Below are 18,666 nucleotides of genomic sequence, written 5' to 3' on the forward strand. Positions count from 1 at the left end.
CCCTCCTCTAACCAGGACAATGATATGCTGCTCCCCCCTAGTTCCCCCCTCCTCTAACCAGGACAATGATATGCTGCTCCCCCCTAGTTCCCCCCTCCTCTAACCAGGACAATGATATGCTGCTCCCCCCTAGTTCCCCCCTCCTCTAACCAGGACAATGATATGCTGCTCCCCCCTAGTTCCCTCCTCTAACCAGGACAATGATATGCTGCTCCCCCCTAGTTTCCCCCTCCTCTAACCAGGACAATGATATGCTGCTCCCCCCTAGTTTCCCCCTCCTCTAACCAGGACAATGATATGCTGCTCCCCCCTAGTTCCCCCCTCCTCTAACCAGGACAATGATATGCTGCTCCCCCCTAGTTCCCTCCTCTAACCAGGACAATGATATGCTGCTCCCCCCTAGTTCCCTCCTCTAACCAGGACAATGATATGCTGCTCCCCCCTAGTTCCCCCCTCCTCTAACCAGGACAATGATATGCTGCTCCCCCCTAGTTTCCCCCTCCTCTAACCAGGACAATGATATGCTGCTCCCCCCTAGTTCCCCCCTCCTCTAACCAGGACAATGATATGCTGCTCCCCCCTAGTTCCCCCCTCCTCTAACCAGGACAATGATATGCTGCTCCCCCCTAGTTCCCCCCTCCTCTAACCAGGACAATGATATGCTGCTCCCCCCTAGTTCCCCCCTCCTCTAACCAGGACAATGATATGCTGCTCCCCCTAGTTTCCCCCTCCTCTGACCAGGACAATGATATGCCGCTCATCGACACTACAGTGGTAGGCTTGATAGCCAACAACGATGAGACGGCCTACAGGGAGGAGGTGAGGGCCCTCGGAGTGTGGTGTCAAGAAAATAACCTCACACTCAATGTCAACAAAACAAAGGAGGTGATCGTGGACTTCAGGAAACCGCAGAGGGAGCACCCCCCATCCACATCGACGGGACAGTAGTGGAGAAGGTGGAAAGTTTTAAGTTCCTTGGCATACACATCACGGACAAACTGAAGTGGTCCACCCACACAGACAGTGTGGTGAAGAAGGCGCAACAGCGCCTCTTCAACCTCAGGAGGCTGAAGAAATTTGGCTTGTCACCAAAAACACTCACAAACTTTTACAGATGCACAATCGAGAGCATCCTGTCGGGCTGTATCACCGCCTGGTACGGCAACGGCTCCGCCCACAACCGTACGGCTCTCCATAGGGTAATGAGGTCTGCACAATGCATCACCGGAGACAAACTACCCGCCCTCCAGGACACCTACATCACCCGATGTCACAGGAAGGCCAAAAAGATCAGCAAGGACAACAACCACCCGAGCCACTGCCTGTTCACCCCGCTATCATCCAGAAGGCGAGGTCAGTACAGGTGCATCAAAGCAGGGACCGAGAGACTGAAAAACAGCTTCTATCTCAAGGCCATCAGACTGTTAAACAGCCATCACTAACATTGAGTGGCTGCTGCCAACATACTGACTCAAATCTCTAGTCATTTTAATAATAAAACATTTGATGTAATAAATGTATCACTAGTCACTTTAAACAATGCCACTTTATATAATGTTTACATACCCTACATTACTCATCTCATAGGTATATACACTGTACTCTATACTATCTACTGCCTATGCCGCTCGGCCATCACTCATCCATATATTTATATGTACATATGCTTATTCATTCCTTTACACTTGTGTGTATAAGGTAGTTGTTGTGAAATTGTTAGATTACTTGTTAGATATTACTGCATGGTCGGAACTAGAAGCACAAACATTTCACTACACTCGCATTAACATCTGCTAACCATGTGTATGTGACCAATACGATTTGATTTGATTTGCTCCTTAGGTTCCCCCTCTGACTGGGACGATGATACAGCCCCACACAAGACTCCTGATGAGAGGCTCCCAGTAGCTTGGTAACGTTTACTCACAGGCCAGTTGGAGAGGGGGGAGGGGGAGGGGGAGAGAGAGAGAGAGTGAGAGAGAGAGGGGGGTCATGGGGGAAAGAAGAGTGAGAGAGGGGGGAGACAGATGGATAGAGGGAGAGTGAGAGAGGTAGAGAGAAAGGGAGAGAGCAAGAGAGGGATAAAAAGAGAACAGTCTCCAGCTTGATCAGACTATTAATCAAAATGTCTTGGTCTTATCGCAGTTCAGATCTTTTGACAACATATAGCTTGTTTTCTCATTGCATTATGGCAGTCCGCCTCACGTCGGCCAGATAAATAAATCCAAATGTAATTTAGCCAGATTTCCCCTCGCTAACTTCTAGATGTCTAGATGTGGAACACATCAAACTACTTTGGCCAACTTCCTCTGAGTTGATGACCTTTATTCTTTCAGAACCCCATGCTCAGAAAGGTTGATTTGAGGTGACATGAAGTCAATGACTGTAATAGTACATAGCAAGAGTTCAACACTCAATTAGAAATGCAAAAGTCCTATTGAAACCTGAGAGCATCAAAGCTCATGAACTGGTTGGTCACAGACACAGAGGGAAATGCCTCTTCAAGTGTCCACTTAGTATATCAAATTCCACAGGAAGGACAGTCAAAAAACCTTTCCATTCACAAGCACAACAACAAGACTATTTCTTAGGCATTATCGTGTCCATATAGACGATGAGAGACAGCCAAGTAAAGGGTGCTTTTCTGCCTGGCCTGCAGGCTATTAGAATCAGCAGGTTGTTGTCCCCTGCACCGACAGACAGGGCCTCAGCGAACGCTGACTGACTGACACACGGAGACCGATAGTGAGATCTAGCAGGTGCATTTGACTTGCATTCCTCTGATCTGTAGCAACACCAGTGGACTTGTCTTCTTAGCTCGCCCTGTAATAAGCTGCTTCAAACATCAGTATGTACTGATAACATCTGGAGTAGGTCGTTTTTCCCTTTCAGAGAGCTTCTTTTATTTTCTCCCACTTTTAGTGCTTTTAAGAAAATGTCAGTTGAATCATATCTTAATGCTTTGATAATGGGTTCTTTTACATGCTCGGAGCCGAACAGTTACTTCAGTGTCTTAAATATCCAGTATATGGAAGAAATTAGAAAAAGTCTCTAAATTAAATTTGCTCAGGCCTTGTTTTGCCAGAGTGGGGGTAGCTGAAGCCCTATGCAACCCAACTTGACCATCATACAGAGACATTTAATTGTTTCATGAAGAACTATTGCCAATCAGACCAGAATACTTCAAATTGAACGAGTATCTGTAAATGACAGTGTTGTAAGAGCAAATAGTGAGGTTACTAAGTGGAGTATGAACAGGCTAGAATCCTGCAGCACTACAAGGACTGGGGTCAATGTAATAGTGGAATTATGTTGTTTTCTCATTGGTTTTATCTCACTATTTGTGTTGATGGTAATCTATAAATGTAGGTCGCAAATGATGTGCTAACAATAGAAAAATACTGTTATAAATGGTACCCACTAATGAATAACTCTATTGTGTGTTAACTTGTGGGGGTATTGAGGGACAGAAACGTGGAGCTGTGAGTGTTGGAGCCTGCAGGTGCAAATCCAGCTGCTAGACTTCTGCACATGTTTTCCTCTGTTCTGTCAGTCAAAATGACAGGCAGGTGAGACGCACACACAAACACACACACACACACACACACACACACACACACACACACACACACACACACACACACACACACACACACACACACACACACACACACACACACACACCCACCCACACCCACACACACACACACACACACACACACACACACACACACACACACACTCTGTCACGTGAACCACGATCAGAATAAGATATATGCAGCATGCCAAGAAGGAGGAAGCTTATTTCCCCTTTGATTATTACAGAGAGAAAGTTATTCAGGTGAAACAAAATTCAAATTCATTGCAACTTCACTTATTTCAGAATAACAAAATACTGCACAGCAATTTCACACTATTGCAGTACAAGGCCAGAAGCATGTGCAGTTTTGAGTAGACCAGGGGAACCCGTGGCACTACCACCCACTTAAATCATTTAAACAGCGTGAGAGGGAATGGCCAGGGGGCATATTCAAACAGCCCTGTGGCGGTTCCATGTTACTGTCAGACCGACCGCAGAGCAACGAGCCACAGACAGTCAGACAGTAGGAGCAGCTGCAGATTTGACTTGACCTAGTTATCCTCAACGAATAGAAAAGAAGAAATATAACCACCACAAACAACAACAACAGTTTGATCAAATACAAAATATACATTTTTGGTAGCTCTCTTTTTATAATGAAGTGGTGGAGCGAGTGCATAGAGACTGAAGCCTATGGCGGATAGGGTTGGGGAGTTCTTGTACAGAACATTACAGGGGAGGGGGTCTAGGTAACAGAATATTATCTGCATCTCAAAATGGATCCTTGACTAATCCTAGAGTCTGAGCTCCATACTCCCATGATGCTCTCTGGGTCGAGAGCTGGACTACTGGTGGTAGATAGGGGAAGGGGAGAGCCCTCAGTTCTTCTTCCATGGGACAACAGTGTAACCCCTTTCTGTTTCCACTCCCCCACACTAGATCATGTTTGGGTATCCCCTCTGCCCTGTACGACATCTTCAAGTCAAATCTATACTGTGTGAGGTGATGGTCAACAGACGAGGCTCATCTAAACAAAATACATTTCCCCCTCCAATGCCACTTACTTACTATTCATAAACCGTCAACACAAACCGCTAGGCTAGGAGGATATCCTCCATTCATCTTTTAATTAGTTGGTTTGCATTGGCTGCTGGTTCTGGAAGTGGCCGGGCAGGCGGGAGGATTTGTTGTTAATTTGCTGAAACAGCCTGTAACCCAGTGTTGTACTGCTCCACGCAGGCTGCAGTCCCCTTTGATACAAGCTAACGGAGCCCCACCAAGCTACATAATATACAGCCCAATGAAAAGCCCACTAATTCCAAATCATCTTAAGGAGCGATGCGTGCAGCAAGAGAAAGAGCCATACAATGACTAAAAAGAAAAACAAGCACACAAAACCCCCATATGATTTCTGTTTTGCCTGGACATGAATCCCAGTGTGTTTCAACAGAATCATTGACTGTCATTTACAGTAACTGATTATACGAGAGCTACTTCACACAGGTTTGTGCACAGCTTACCAACTCAGTGGAACCCAAAGAGGAAATATACAGTAAGATCATGCTTCTTCTTAACATTGTAGGACACCTCCTTCATTTGCTCATAGATAGTGAGATCAATGGAATTTGGTATGCTTGGCACATTGTTTATGTATAGTGCATCGTAGGCTATAGTATATTTTTGTTTGGTGTGAAACTAAGCAGTTGTACAGTATATTGTGTCCACTTCAAAATGGCATAACAGTGATGTTCTGTTACATGAGTATTAATTTACCAGTATTCATTTACCATACCCCTACTGGCATTCTCTATATGCAGTTTCTTTCTTTTGTGAGCTTGACCTGTCATGTGACCTCAGTAAACAGGAAGTGTGTTTCTCTCTTGGAAGAAGATCATGTTTGATTCTGCATTCCATACCTTTGGAATAAAATAAAAAAATACATGAATAAACATTATTGTCACATACACCGGATAGGTGCAGTGAAATGTGTTGTTTTACAAGGTCAGCCAGAGTAGTACAGCAACCCTGGAGTAAATTTGCTCAAGGGCACATTGACAGAATTTGAAAGATTCTTTCTTGCTGATATGAAAGTTAAGGGGCATATCAGTATATGTTAAAAAAATAAAAAGTTTTGCAAGCAATGATAATTTACTTTTCTAAACATTAAAACACAGCATCGGAATTGAAAACCAGCTATTGGTTTACATGCTGATACTAGCTAGCTATACTTACTTGTTATTTTCTCACACAAGACCATGCTAGCTTTGTCAACACAAAACATCTGGGATACTTTTGCTGTTACAGCTAACAGAATATACTTTGTTTGGTAAATTAGACACATTTAAAAAAGGAGTATTAACATTTGAAGGATGATTAGTTAGTAATTTTAGGGAAAGGATGAGTGAAATGGCAGCACTGGGCCGGGGCACCAATGGTGCATACAGTACACAGTGTTTATGGAGGACAGACTTCAACAGGGTCTTGTCATTGGCACTCTCTCTAAGTGACAGAGCTGCAGTGGAGACGGGTCTAAAACTGTCCAGTGGGTTGTTTTTAGAGTTGGCCGGAGGAGAGAAAAGTTGCCAGCCTCACAACTAGGTCAGCTATAATGGTCTACGTGTCGGTGAGTCGGTGTGTTAGTATCACAGCATCTCTGACTTGTGCAACTCTTCACCCAGACTCTGTCCTACAGAGCTACTGTTCTGTAGGTTTTCACTCCTAAACCCTAATCTAGCACACCTGGTCTAATTATTAGCTGGTTGATAAGCTGAATCAGGTCAGTTACAGCTGGGGTTGGGTTAGGGGTAGCAGAAGGGGTAGCTCTCCACGAACAGGGTTGGAGAGCCCTACCGTACTCTACAGTACTGTACACTCCCCAGCCTTTTACTGTGTCAAGTACAATACCACTAGGTCAGGACTACTATAGTTACTGATGAAAAAGAAATTAACAACATTAAACCGATCAACATTGATGTACATTAACCAAAGCACATTCAGTATACATCATTGCTATCCCCTAACCACCTCATTTTGTTAGGAAATTACAACCTCCCTCTATCCTGCATTAAGGGGTTGCTATTGAAAATAATGTATATTTGTACAGTCATATTATAGTCAAATCACAGATCATCATGACTGTTTGTTACCCCTGAGCACACAAACCTTTTACTGGTCAGAGACTCAAGAGGTAGAGCAAATGTCCATGATAGAATTACTGTAACAGATGTAGATGTGTTCATTAAATAATGGAGAGTACAGGTTAGTGTATTTGTGTGATGAGCCACTGTTAAAGTACCATGGCCTCCATCTCAACTCGGACAGGTAAACAATCTAATTGATTCCCACTGGTGCCTTGCTGGACTGGTTGTCATTATTTCCAGTTAAATGCGGTCCTATTCCCAGTGTTTCCAGAACAGACGAGCACATCATCTGTGCCACTGAAAACATGTCAAGTTAGAGCGAGTCATCTGTGGTGCTGAATGACAAGTACCAAGTACAGACTCCTGCTCAGTACTCTGAGCGCTCATTAGACAACACATTTTCAGAAGTCACAGAGCGCCCATGTTTTTGTAGTTTTGGTGGGGAATAAACAAATACCGCTTGAATACTGCAATGTCATAAGAACGAGCAGAAGGAAGTTAAACCTCAATTGACATGTCTCATACAGCCGACTGTTTAGAACGTTGACAGCCATCTGCGTGGATTCTTTTCACTCCCACTAATGAGCTACTGGTTGAAGAGACCCAATCTACACAGGCCTGTCCCATGGGCCCAGTGCAGCTGCTTGGAACACACACACACACACACACACACACACACACACACACACACACACACACACACACACACACACACACACACACACACACACACACACACACACACACACACACACACACACACACACACACACACACACACACACACACACACACACACACAGGCGCACACACACACACACACAGGCGCACACACACACAAATGCATGCTTTCACACACACTCACACGCACACACACACATATGCACGCACATACACAGACTATACGAGTTTCCTGCCGTGTTTGAAAGTGTACTGTAGCTAACTTATATTTGAAGTCACACATGAATCTAAACTAAAAGTGAATGCATTGCACAAAACCCCATGGCGGTGTAGAGGACAGCACAAAATGTTGTGAGAGTTCCACTGAGATTTAACATACCTTCTGTGTTTGTGTAAATTGGTGTGCACCTGTGTTTGTGTGTGCGCATGTGTTTGCACGTGTGTGTTTCGTAGGCCTGTTCTTGTGTGAGAGAGAAAAAATCATTGTAAAGTGTGAAGGAATGTAGCCATGGCGAGAATGTTAAGTCAAAGTTTGTCTATTGTAGTTCCCCCTCCCCACTAATATTTCATACAACTTAATGCTATGACAATGAGCATAGCAGCAACTATTTGATCCCTATCATGTCTAGAAGCAGATGAGCTGGGATGCCAGCGATACAGCAGCTGAATAGGACTGACAGGAAGTGTCTAATCAATGTCTCCCAGGACTGGAGACCGAGCCGCTCGCCTTTGTTTCTTTTTGTAAATACAAGCCTCTTTAACATCACAATATAATCCATTATCTCACTCAGCAAGGTACATTTTGGGGAGTCGTCGTTGCACAAAACATACATTTTATTTTCCGTCTTCTTGGAGATCACTGGGTTGAGATCTAAAGTCATGCAAATGTTACAGGAGGGAAGAAATACTGGCAAACCCATTTCTAATTATTCCATATCAGCAGATTTGCAAGGAATAGAATGTATTTATATTTTTTTAAAGAGAAGAGTTTATGATCAGTGAGAGCTTGGGCATGGCGCTGTTTAGGAATTCAGCAGGCGGCCGGCCATTAATTTAGAAATCCAGGTAATTTATTAACGTTTATCAAAGGTTTAAAAAGCCTTCCACTGTGTTTGTAATGCAGGTTAGGAGAGAGGCAGTATTGTAAAAGGGATTCCTGATGATTTATAATGGTGTGGGTGTCGGTGCAATTTGGGCCAGGTATTCAATTAGAATGGATGTTTAATTTTCAGCTTCGAGATATCCAGTTAAAAGTTATATTCAAATGGTATTTCCCTAGACACTACACACATATCTATTATCAGCATGTAGGCCACAGCGCATTTGATAACTCTGGTTTTTGCTTCTATCATTGTTACACTGTAATGAGCCATCCTGGGTTACATTCCCCCTTTTACTATAATTTACATTTACATTATAGTCATTTAGCAGACACTCCTATCCAAAGCGACTTTGTTAGTGCATTCACCTTAAGATAGCTAGATGGGACAACCACATACAGTCATAGTAGGTACGTTTGTCCTAAAGTAGCTATCAGCAAAGTCAGAGGTAGTAAGAGACAAAGTCAGAGGTAGTAAGAGGCAAAGTCAGAGGTAGTAAGAGGCAAAGTCAGAGGTAGTAAGAGGCAAAGTCAGAGGTAGTAAGAGGCAAAGTCAGAGGTAGTAAGAGGCAAAGTCAGAGGTAGTAAGAGGCAAAGTCAGAGCTAGTAAGAGGCAAAGTCAGAGGTAGTAAGAGGCAAAGTCAGAGGTAGTAAGAGGCAAAGTCAGAGGTAGTAAGAGGCAAAGTCAGAGGTAGTAAGAGGCAAAGTCAGAGGTAATAAGAGGCAAAGTCAGAGGTAGTAAAGGGGAAAAAGTCAAGTCTGAGTGTTACAGTAGTTCACAAAGGGGGGGGGGGATTATTGAAGCTACTCTTTGAAGAGGTAGGGTTTCAGATGTTTGTGACAGGGACTCTGCTGTCCTAGATTCAGGGGGAAGCTGGGTGCCAAGACAGAGAAGACCTTGGACTGGGCTCTCCTCCCATAGGGGTGGGAGGGCCAAGAGACCAGAGGTGGCAGAACGGAGTGCTCAGGTTGGGTGTAGGGTTTGAGCATAGCCTGACGGTAGGGAGGGGCAGTTCCTCTTGCTGCTTCGTAGACAAGTACCATGGTCTTGTAGTGGATCCGAGTTTTGACTGGAAGCCAGTGGAGTGTACAGAAGAGTGGGGTGAGATGGGAGAACTTAGGAAGTTTGAACACCAGGCGGGCTGCAGCGTTCTGGATAAGTTACAGGGGTTTAATGGCACAAGCGGGGAGCCCAGCCAACAGAGAGTTGCAGTCCAGACGGGAGATTAAAATTGCCTCGATTAGGACCTGACCGCTTCCTGTGTGAGGTAGGGTTGTACTCTACAGATGGTGTAGAGCATGAACCTGCAGGAGCGAGTCACTGCTTTGATGTTTGCAGCGAATGACAGGGTGTTGTCCAGGATCTCGCCAAGGTTTTTTGCACTCTGCACTAGGGGACATCGTGGAGTTGTCAACCGTGATGGAAAGGTCTTGGAGCGGGCAGGCTTTTCCCAGGAGGAAGAGCAGCTCCGTCTTGTCGAGGTTGAGCTTGAGATGGTGGGCCGACATCCAAGTTGAGAGATCTGCCAGGCACCCAGAGATGTGGTTCACCTCGTGGGTGTCAGAAGGGGGTAAAGAGAAAAGTAGAGTGTCATCCGCATAGCAATGATAGGAGAGACCATGTGAGGATATGATGGAACTGAGTAACTTGGTGTATAGAGAGAAGAGGAGAGGGCCTAGAACCGAACCCTGGGGGACACCAGTAGTGAGAGTACGTGGTGCAGACACAGATCCTCTCCACGTCACCTGCCAGGTAGGATGCAATCCAAGAGTGTGCAGAGCCTGAGACGCCCAGCCCCGTGGAGAGGAGGGTCTCACATGGATTAAGGGCTTGTAAGTAAGCATTTCACGTAACCTTTCACGTATTCAGCGCATGTGACATATAACATTTGATTTGATTTGATTCAAGTGTTGAAGGCAGTGGACAGATCTAGGAGGATGATAGCAGAGGATAGAGAGTCAGCTGTGGCTGTGCGGAGAGTCCCGTGGCACCGAGAAGAGCAGTCTCGGCTGAGTGACGCGTCTTGAAGCCTGACTGGTTAGGGTCAAGAAGATCATTCTGAGAGCGATAGCGAGAGAGTTGGTCAGAGACAGCATGCTCAAGTGTTTTGGAGAGAAAAGAAAGAAGGGATACCGGGCCGTAGTTTTTGACTTCAGAGGAGTCGAGTGTTGGTTTCTTAAGGAGGGGAGCGACTCGGGCCATTTATAAGTCAAAAGGGACGCAGCCAGTGGTCAGGGAGGAGGGGATGGGGTCGAGCGGGAAGGTTGTCTGGACCTCTCTAGTCACAGGATTTAATCTGGAGAGAGATAGAAGAAAGAGGTCAAGGCGTAGGGTAGTTCTGTGTGAGTGAGACCAGTGGGCTCAATAGGCTGAGTGAATGACGAGCGGATGTCGTCAAGGGGTTTACAAAGTCGTCCGCAGAGAGGGAGGCTAAAGGGGGAGGGGGTGGAGGATTAAGGAGGGTAGAGAGCTGGAAAATAGTTTCCTTGGGTTAGAGGCAGAAGCTTGAAATGTAGAGTGATAGAAAGTGGCTGTAGCAGCAGATACAGAGGACGAGAAGGTAGAGAGGAGGGACTGGAAGGATGATAGAACCTCCAGAATTTTAGCTCAGCTGCCCTCAGCCCTGTTCTGTAAGCAGCCCTGTTCTGTAAACAGCCCTGTTCTGTAAGCAGCCCTGTTCTGTAAACAGCCCTGTTCTGTAAGCTCGCAATGAGTCACTCAGCCATGGAGCACGAGGGAAGGGCCATGCCGACCAGAAGGAAAGGAGAAATAGATTTGATTTCTTAAAGGCCCAGTGCAGTCAAAATCGCGTGTTTTGTATCATATTGTACAGCAGATGATGACGCTAACACTATAATAACGTATTTTCTTGATAGTTGCTGGTTGAAAATACAATCTACACAGGACTTTCTAATCAGCAGGTTTGAATGGGCGGGAGTTTTGGCTTTCCATGGTGACATCACCATGCTGAAGATTGATTAATGGACCAATAGGAGTTCCAACCCTCTCTGGCAATAACAGCTAGTTTTCAGTTTTTCCCCTCTACACTCAGACCATTTCCAGACAGTCCTGGCAAAATTCTTGCTTGACAAATAGTTATTTTTTCTTCTAAAAAGCCATTTTTGCCCATTTTAATGGAAATATATTACAGTAAGGTACTTAATTGTTACCCAAAAATAATTTGATATTGATATAAAAAATGTATACTCGCAAGAAAATAATATGAAGACTGTTTCCCCTTTGCCCCCCACCATCCCCCAAACCCAATCCTCCTCTTCATCATCATAGTCATCATCATCACCATCATTATTGTCATCTGCTGTAGCTCGTTCAGTCATAGCATTGTCATCTTACTGTCTAAACTGGCCTGATAGGTTGACTATATGGCATACTGTATGTGAGCTTGAGCTATAATGTCAAGTTCCACGTCCACTGAGATTCCTACACTTCCTGTGTGGTTTACAGGGAGGGACAACTCCAACCTCCACATTACACATAACAGCTACAGGTAGAGGACCATCTGTGGAGCTTTTTAACACACACACACACACACACACACACACACACACACACACACACACACACACACACACACACACACACACACACACACACACACACACACACACACACACACACACACACACACACACACACACACACACACACACACACACAAACTGTCACGTTCCTGACCTGTTTTCTGTTAGTTTTTGTATGTGTTAGTTGGTCAGGACGTGAGTTTGGGTGGGCAGTCTATGTTTTCTGTTTCTATGTTGGTTAATGGGTACCTAATATGGTTCTCAATTAGAGGCAGGTGGTTTTCATCTCCTCTGATTGAGAATCATATTAAGGTAGGTGTTTTCACTTTGTTTGTCGTGGGTGGTTGTCTCCGGTGTCAGTGTTTGTCGCGCCACACGGGACTGTCTCGGTTTATGTAGTCTGTTCCTGTTCGTGAGTTCTTCGTGTATTTATGTAAGTTCCATGTCCAGGTCTGTCTACTCCGTTTTGTTATTTTGTTAATTATTCAAGTGTTTTCGTTTCGTGTTTTTTCGTCTTGTTTAAATAAATCATGTCACATAACAACGCTGCGTTTTGGTCAAATCCCTGCTCCTCCTCTTCGGATGAAGAGGAGGAAGAAAGCCGTTACAGAACCACCCACCAATCCAGAACCAAGCAGCGCAAGTTTGAGCAGCGGCCAAGAAATCAGGACTCATGGACTTGGGAGGAAGTATTGGAGGGAAAAGGACACTGGGCTCACATTGGGGAATATCGCCGCGCTCGTGAGGAGATGGAGGCAGCGAGAGCCCAAGAGCGGTGGTATGAGGAGGCAGCAAGGAGACGTGGCTGGAAGCCCGAGAAGAGACCCCAAAAATTTCTTGGGGGGGGGGCTAAGAGGTAGTGGGCCAAGAGGTAGTGGGCCGAGGGCAGGTAGGAAACCTGCGCCCACTTCCCAGGCTTACCGTGGAGAGCGGGAGTACGGGCAGACATCGTGTTACGCAGTAGAGCGCATGGTGTCTCCTGTACGTGTGCATAGCCCGGTGCGGGTTATTCCACCTCCCCGCACTGGTAGGGCTAGATTGGGCATTGAGCCAGGTGTCATGAGGCCGGCTCAACGCGTCTGGTCTCCAGTGCGTCTCCTCGGGCCGGCTTACATGGCACCAGCCTTACGCAGGGTGTCCCCGGTTCGCCTACATAGCCCGGTGCGGGTTATTCCACCTCCCCGCACTGGTCGGGCGACGGGGAGCATTCAACCAGGTAAGGTTGGGCAGGCTCAATGCTCAAGGGAGCCAGTACGCTTGCACGGTCCGGTATTTCCGGCGCTACCTCCCCGCCCCAGCCCAGTACCACCAGTGCCTACACCACGCACCAGGCTTCCAGTGCGTTTTCAGAGCCCTGTTCCTCCTCCACGCACTCTCCCTATGGTGCGTGTCTCCAGCCCAGTGCCTCCAGTTCCGGCACCACGCACTAAGCCTCCTGTGCGTCTCCAGAGCCCTGTACGCACTGTTCCTTCTCCCCGTACTCGTCCTGATGTGCGTGCACTCAGCCCGGTGCCACCAGTGCCGGTACCACGCACCAGGCCTATAGTGCGCTTCGAGAGGTCAGTGTGCCCTGTCCCTGCTCCCCGCACTAGGCTTGAAGTGCGTGTCTCCAGTCCGGTGCCTCCAGTTCCGGCACCACGCACCAGGCCTACAGTGCGTCTCAGCCGGCCAGAGTCTGCCGTCTGCCCAACGGCGCCTGAACTGTCCGTCTGCCAAGCGCCGCATGAACTGCCCGTCTGTATTGAGCCTTCAAAGCCGCCCGTCTGCCATGAGCCTGCAAAGCCGCCCGTCTGCCATGGGCCTACAGAGCCTTCCGCCAGACAGGAGCCGCTAGAGCCTTCCGCCAGACAGGAGCCGCTAGAGCCTTCCGCCAGACAGGAGCAGCCAAAGCCTTCCGCCAGACAGGATCAGCCAGAGCCATCCGTCTCCGCAGCGCCATCTGAGCCATCCGTCTCCGCAGCGCCATCTGCGCCATCCGTCTCCGCAGCGCCATCTGAGCCACCCGTCTCCCCAGCGCCGTCTGAGCCATCCGTCTCCCCAGCGCCGTCTGAGCCATCCGTCTCCCCAGCGCCGTCTGAGCCATCCGTCTGTCCCGAGCCATTAGAGCCGCCCGTCTGTCCCGAGCCGTCAGAGCCGTTAGTCAGTCAGGAGCCGCTAGAGCCATTCGTCAGTCAGGATCTGCCAGAGCCGCCAACCAGACAGGATCTGCCAGAGCCGCCAACCAGACAGGATCTGCCAGAGCCGCCAACCAGACAGGATCTGCCAGAGCCGCCAACCAGACAGGATCTGCCAGAGCCGCCAACCAGACAGGATCTGCCAGAGCCGCCAACCAGACAGGATCTGCCAGAGCCGTCAGTGAGCCATGAGCGTCAAGAGCCGCCAGTGAGCCATGAGCGTCCAGAGCCGCCAGTGAGCCATGAGCGTCCAGAGCCGCCAGTGAGCCATGAGCGTCCAGAGCCGTCAGCCAGCCATGAGCGTCCAGAGCCGTCAGCCAGCCATGAGCGTCCAGAGCCGTCAGCCAGCCATGAGCGTCCAGAGCCGTCAGCCAGCCATGAGCGTCCAGAGCCGTCAGCCAGCCATGAGCGTCCAGAGCCGTCAGCCAGCCCGGAGCTGCCAGTAATCCGGAACTGCCCCTCAGTCCAGAGCTGTCTCTCTGTCCGGAGCTGCCTTTCAGTCCGGAGTTGCCCCTCTATCCTGAGCTATCTCTCTATCCTGAGCTACCTCTCTATCCTGAGCTACCTCTCTATCTCGACCTACCTCGCTGTCCTGAGCTACCTTGTCCCGGAGCGGTCCCTTATCTTGGTGTTGCCCCTTATATTAGGTGGGTGGAAAAAGAGGGTGGTCATTCTAAGGGGGAGATGTAAGCTGGGATTGACTATGGTGGGGTGGGGACCTCGCCCTGAGCCTGAGCCACCACCGTGGTCAGATGCCCACCCAGACCCTCCCCTAGACTTTGTGCTGGTGCGCCCGGAGTTCGCACCTTAAGGGGGGGGTTATGTCACGTTCCTGACCTGTTTTCTGTTAGTTTTTGTATGTGTTAGTTGGTCAGGACGTGAGTTTGGGTGGGCAGTCTATGTTTTCTGTTTCTATGTTGGTTAATGGGTACCTAATATGGTTCTCAATTAGAGGCAGGTGGTTTTCATCTCCTCTGATTGAGAATCATATTAAGGTAGGTGTTTTCACTTTGTTTGTCGTGGGTGGTTGTCTCCGGTGTCAGTGTTTGTCGCGCCACACGGGACTGTCTCGGTTTATGTAGTCTGTTCCTGTTCGTGAGTTCTTCGTGTATTTATGTAAGTTCCATGTCCAGGTCTGTCTACTCCGTTTTGTTATTTTGTTAATTATTCAAGTGTTTTCGTTTCGTGTTTTTTCGTCTTGTTTAAATAAATCATGTCATATAACAACGCTGCGTTTTGGTCAAATCCCTGCTCCTCCTCTTCGGATGAAGAGGAGGAAGAAAGCCGTTACACAAACACAGTCATTAACATGCTCTACTGTATTTATTTAGGGAATAGGTTAACAGAGACAAAACAAAATCTAATTCAGTTAATTGTAAAATTGTATCTTACATTTTTTCTTTAATACATCAGAGAATCCTTTCTACATGTTTTGAATGTGTGAAGAGACTCTTTCATCTCATCAGTGAAAATCATAAAGGGGGTTCAGGCGTTTTTTCTTAATCAATTCGCTCTCTTGTGTTCAGATGATATCTCATTGTACATCTAGCCGTCTCATGGAACCCAGAAAGAGATATAGATATCAGTCCATTGTTCCACTGAAAGCTTGGGAGAACGTACGTGGAAAACGAGTAACTGGTAGTGCGTCTGGATGTCATTGTCTCTGAGATATTGCTGCTGAGTGAATTCAAAGAGCTTGAAGCAGAGCTAAGCTGAGCCACGAGCTCTGATCGCAGCCTGATAACCACAGGACAGATCAATAAGTGTGTTGTAAAGGTTAACTGCTGTTATGTTGTACGTTGTTATTGGACTACGTGTGTCACGGTGAATGATACTGACACCCTTTCTCCTCTTCCTGTTCACTGCTGCAGGTTGGGCTGAAGTGGAGGAGGGCCATAGACAAAGGTCAAGTGTGGAAGGGTTGAACCTGGTGCCTTCTGAGCCAGTCATCCATCCCCAAGACCCTAACGTGATTCCTCATAGCTTCAGCTCATGAGTTCAGGTTGGTAGGGCTACAGTAGAATATATCCTTGTCTTTATTGTTTAACTAAAATATCAATCAAGCTATTAATCACATCATCAACATATATTGCCACTGACCAAAGTGGATGCTACAGTATTTTGTTAAATATAGTACGCTCCTCTCTCTAAATGCCATAGAGGAACAGTCATGACATTAACATACACTATATGGGGCTGAACAATTAACAGCTTGTGCTGTACTGTAGCTACTTGTCTGCTTGTTGATGACTTTGTCTCTTGTTGCTGAGATGCGTTAACTTGCCGGTCCTCAAGGATTATCACTGCTACCAAATTACATAACTGAACTAATGAGTTACATACTCACACAGATTCTACTGTATTCCCAACGGGCCGCCTCAGTCACTGCCTGAGTAAAATACCCCAGTGCTCCCCGAGGTCCCATAACATAACACATCCCTGCCTGCTTGTCTCTCTGTGGAAAGAAGGTAGAAGGCTACAGGGAAAACAGAGGGAATTAAGACTGAATGGAGTGGTTCTTTTTACCTGAAAGGCTGTGCTGAATGAATGGTACACTTTAATAGTTTTCAGTGGGATGTTTAATTTTAGCCTGGTTAAACCTGACTGAATGCTATGCTCACCATTGTTTCACTTGGCATTCAGTCTGGCATACCAGTCTAGTTTTATTAGAAGGTTGATAGGGAGCAAGTGTCTGCCTACTGTACTGTACTGTAGCCTACACTATTGTTCCTGATGTACTTAATGTTAAGTAAGGCAACAGCTGCTTGGGGTGAACATTTCTATTGTAAAACATAATTCGTGGAATAAAGGTTTTTTACTGCATTATTTTTCTCCTGGATGGTAGACCAAATATTATTTTACCCCGTCCAACACTAAACAGCATGATTGTTGACATTGTGATACGGCTGAAACTGAGACCAAACAAGCACTTGCTGTAGAATAACACTTAACTGGCGGTTTGCACCACTCCTCTCACAGAGCAGAAAATTGAGGTTGTGGTGTCATTTGTATTCACAGTAATATTGCTCTGCAAATAATAGTCTGGCTTGTTTAAAGTTTCATGTTCAAGATGCCTGTCGTTTCTCAACCTTCCACCTCATTCATTTTTTATGAACACGGCTTCATGCGTAGATCTGTAGAGCAAAAACCCAACTAGCCCACAGATTTATACCAGATAAGATTAACAACTAAATAGTGTTGGTGTTATTTCCCTTGAATAGGCTTTAGGGAGGCATTAACTCAAACATGAAAGCTGCTAGTTTCCTCGCAGTGTATTTAAATATTAGTCATGGCTGTTCACTGAGGTCTAAGTTATTACCTGTTGTATTTATACCATGTGACACTGCAAACGGAGGCATGAGGTCTTGAGATGATTACATTTGTCTAGGAATGTAGTCTACTACACGAGGGGAAGAGAAGAGAAGAGCAAGCCTGTAAGCCTGCCCAGGGAGCCTGCCCAGGGAGCCTGCACAGGGAGCCTGCCCAAGGAGCCTGCCCAGGGAACCTGCCCAGGGAGCCTGTCCAGGGAGCCTGTCCAGGCAACCATGTCTGACAAAAACACTCATTAGATTCCATACCACTTTATGATAAGGTACCCTTATATACTTTAGTCCTTAACATTATACAAGATCCCACAACACTTTACATTAAGGTACCCTTTTCAACCCTAAGGGGAAAGGGTTTATAGCCAGTTAAGTATGCTTATTTATAAATCATTAATAAACTATATGACTTATGGGGTGATGTTATTTCTTCATAGTAGGAATGATCCAGAATCCAATAAAATATCATAGGATCCAATTCAATGGATATCATCTGTAAACAATCAAATACAACAATGATATAATCCAAAAAAGTTTCAACTGTTGAAATTCTATATCTAGTTAGCAATCCACTTCTAATAGAACTGAAACAACTTTGCTGGAGGGGACAGATCTTCAACAATATTTATTATGTTACAATGGGCTTAGCCCCCTAATTAATGAATGTTAATTCCCTTATGGATGTCAACTGTTTATTATTTCCCCCACCAAATGAACATCTACACTGGGTTTGTTATCTTTCTAACTACTACTGTATACTACCTCCAGTCTTTATAATGAGCCTTTTAAAAGACACTTACCTCCGGATGCTAATTGTTTTTGTTTGATTTTGGTGACACTTTATCAGGACCGCTGGTTAATTAATAGCAATTATACATTAACTATTAAGAAGGCACCTTATTAATTAATAGCCTCAGATGCAATTAAATTACTGATGTACATACTAATTTGGCAACCAACTTTCCTTAATCCTGTGTAATTTCAAAGGGATTTCCAGAAACAGGAAAAGCGATTCTATTATTATAGCCACAGTAGCTACTGTAGGTGTTAATTAAGACAGTAACTAGAGGGAGCATCTAACAAGGAGGGTAAGGGCCGGCTGGATGGAGCATCTAGTGGGGAGGGG

General features: G+C 46.2%; 1 long non-coding RNA gene across 2 annotated transcripts; it reads left to right on the forward strand.

Annotated features, from left to right (window-relative positions):
• The first annotated feature begins 1,313 nt into the window (after positions 1-1,313).
• LOC120031704 lies at positions 1,314-18,373 on the forward strand. 2 transcript variants are annotated; one of them, XR_005473749.1, is made up of 4 exons: positions 1,314-1,353; positions 1,843-1,912; positions 16,089-16,219; positions 17,606-18,373. It is a non-coding gene; the product is annotated as an uncharacterized LOC120031704 (long non-coding RNA). The 2 variants fall into 2 exon arrangements; XR_005473750.1 differs by lacking the exons at positions 1,314-1,353; positions 1,843-1,912 and adding an exon at positions 2,038-3,569.
• Positions 18,374-18,666: the final 293 nt, after the last annotated feature.

This window comes from Salvelinus namaycush, chromosome 37 (assembly GCF_016432855.1).
Source record: "Salvelinus namaycush isolate Seneca chromosome 37, SaNama_1.0, whole genome shotgun sequence".
Taxonomy (NCBI): Eukaryota; Metazoa; Chordata; class Actinopteri; order Salmoniformes; family Salmonidae; genus Salvelinus; species Salvelinus namaycush.